Below are 3,425 nucleotides of genomic sequence, written 5' to 3'. Positions count from 1 at the left end.
CGATATTTAAGAATTCCAAGTAATAATATAGTCACTTTCTTGGAGTAATACATTTATTTTCTCTTACATTTCTTGCATATTTTCATTAAGATCAGGTATGGTAAGTAACCTTTATCAATAACATATGACTTGCTAGCACATTTTTTTTTAAGATTTCAGTAGTAAACAAACATTTCATTACGATTAAATGAACAATCCAAGAGAGAGAAAATTAAAATTAAGAATACATCTTTGGTGTCCATGATGGCTATAATAATATTAGGGGAAAAAGAGAAAAAGTGGAAAGCTAATGATTACTTAATTCAAAGTAATCTTCTTTAATGCTTCTCTTCATTCGCGCAGAATTACTTTTATTAATTCTTGCTTCGTCATCCAAGAGTACAATCTGTGAAAATTTCTTCCGTCGTAGCAGCGACAGTAGATGAGGTACAAACTACTTAAATAGAGCTTTTCACCCATTAACATTATTATTATCAGCAACCCCATAAATGAGAAAGTTCTCCGTTGAATTTACCACAGCTGATATCATTCTTAAATCTAAGACCACGAAGTCAAAGCTAAAGTTAGCAGATGGCAATGTTGCTAAACTATTGCAGTTGTTAAGAGAAAGTTTATTAGCGATTGCTTATTTGCTTGAAGAACATGAAAAAAGAAAGATGATATAAAGACATTCTTTTTCTTCGTTTATTTTAGCTCTAAAATAACTGATATTTAAGTCAGTGCCTAATGTAGATTTTATATTGAAGAAGATTTAAAGAAGAATGAAAGTTAGCATTCTTTACGGTCACTTTGATTGTCACTAAAACAAAACTTTCCGAAGTCAGTAATCGGAAGATTCCTACTTTCCACAAAACATTTATTGAACTATGATCAAACCTGTACCCAGCATTTGGTTCTGCAATTTTCAGAATGGATAAAATATCTTTATTGAAAACAGATTTTGAAAAATCTCTTCTCCATGTTACATAAGCATCAAAAGCAACTCTCTCTCTCTCTCTCTCTCTCTCTCTCTCTCTCTCTCTCTCTCTCTCTCTCTCTCTCTCTCTCTGGATAAGAGTGTTATTAACAATTTTCTTATATACGATTAGTTCAATGCACTGACATTAAGAGAAAAACTTTGAAGAAAAGCCTGTAATGAAATGTCTGTCACTGAATTCACAAGCTCCAAGCATGCACCGAAAAATCAAGTGTTATTTCGTTATAAATGAAAATTATACGACCCTGCTCCACATAATGAACTAAACTGGCTACTAGCTTCGAAAGAACACCAGTACATTATCCCATACTAATCTTGTTGTTCTTTATATTTGTTTGTATATTTATGTAGTGTTAGATTTATCTACTTTTGTTAATTCTTTTCTCCATGTTTCCATTTGCCTCATACGGGTATTATAGTCGATGCTTCCTTCACCAACTGATGTCCTTTTAAGCTTTGTCTATATCAGCATTCTTTCATTTGACCCATTGTACTTTCCCAAATATATTGGGCTGGAAGAACACAGGCTTTCCCAAATATACTGGGCGGGAAGAACACAGGTAGGCCTACTTCAAGCGGATATTTTCATATTCGAATCTCCCGGCCACTTCACTATTCTAATTTTCCCTAGGTGCATTGTCCACCCAAACTAACGGCAACTCTTTTGCTTTATAAAAAAAATAATAACATCAATAATAAGAAAGAGACGGGAGAAACATTCCAGTGATTTTGATAGATAATCTGGATTCACACAATCTATCGTAAAATTTCTACGGATGCTAGACTACATTATTGAAGTTGTGTATTGGTTCTCGCCGCTCGGCTGGTCCAGTCCGCCAGGTGACGAACCACTTATCGGTTATAATTCGCTTTCGGGATTATATCCGAGGCGGAGAGAATCGGATTTTAACGACATTTTAGCATAGTGTTTGTAATGTTTATATATATATATATATATATATATATATATATATATATATATATATATATATATATATATATATATATATATATATAATTTATATACACACGATACACTAGTTATCGAGAAATGAACATCTATTCTTTTCTGTAAAACATAACGTTTTACATCAGCAATCATCTGCGTCTCCCCTGAAGCTCCTTAGCACTTTTACTCCCAGAGAAAGTGTTAATAATGAAGTGTAAATAATGAAGTGTTTATAATGACAGAGGGAATTCTTGTACCCTCGTGGAAGACTGACGTGAAAGGTAAGATCTTGCATAGCGATTACAAGTAACGTTCGAGTTCCTTAAGTATTTTGCGTAACTCTCTCCCTTTGTCATCGTTCTATCTAACTATCTGTCTATCTGTCCGTCTATCCATCTATCACTCTACTAAAGAGTGGACAAATCATCATACACAACCGTACTTAAAAAAATAATTAGAGATATAAATGTTCCATTAAAACAATTGGTGTAAATTTCTCCCGATAAATAATTGCTTTCCTTACAGATAATTGCAGATAAAGTATTTTATTATGCAGAATAATATAGATATGAACGTTACTGCAATGAAGAAATTGATATCAACGTAAATATTAATTAGCAACTTACGATTGGAAAAACCAGTTATTAAGATGAATTACAAAAGATAATAAAAATATTTTTCTTCGCGTAAATCCATATCATCAGATAATCAAAAGCAACAAAATATTAAAGAAATTTACATAAAAGGGTAAAATGTGAATGTAATTCGAATAAACGACTTGAAATTTGTAGCAGAGACCATTTTCTACTTTCTGTATTTTTAGTGTTTTCTTAGAGAGATATTTTCATCATTAACGCCTTCCATATTTCTTATCCTTAGCGCTACCATTCTTTAGGAAGCTTTATTGTTCCAGATGTGAACAGGACCAAAATCCAGAGTAGATGAGCTGAATAAATTCCGTTTTGATTTAACCATAATATTATTGAGCTTAGTTCTTCTGAAAATAAGTTTTACTACGTCCTTTTTGACTACACAATATTTTCTGAAAATATAGAAATTAAGTCTCTTCTACATCATATTATATTATAGGCCAGATAGAACACTGCTAAAAGACGTTGGATGTTCTCAGGTACTGTCTTTGACTATCACTTTTAGTTCTAGACTGGAACAATCTTTACAGATATGAAATATATTCTTCCATTTGCGGTGTATTCTCACATCTAGATACACCCATTTCAACTACATAGAGTATAAATCTCATGAAATCAATCAAATCAATCAATCAGCGCCGGGCGAGAGAAAGAGCGTTGATCTGCTTGAAAGGTTTTGCAACAAATAAAGTGATAATTCAAAGCACTGCCTCCAAACCACTTGCTTAATTCACCATCTCCTCACAACAAGCGTCTGAGACTTCTAAGTCATCTTTTATGCTCAACAGAAAAATACATAAGCAGCATAAGTCAAAGACCATGAAATCATAAAAGTGAATTTACTCTAATG

The sequence above is a fragment of the Macrobrachium rosenbergii genome, chromosome 4 (assembly GCF_040412425.1).
Source record: "Macrobrachium rosenbergii isolate ZJJX-2024 chromosome 4, ASM4041242v1, whole genome shotgun sequence".
Classification (NCBI taxonomy): Eukaryota; Metazoa; Arthropoda; class Malacostraca; order Decapoda; family Palaemonidae; genus Macrobrachium; species Macrobrachium rosenbergii.
This window is presented reverse-complemented; position numbering follows the sequence as displayed.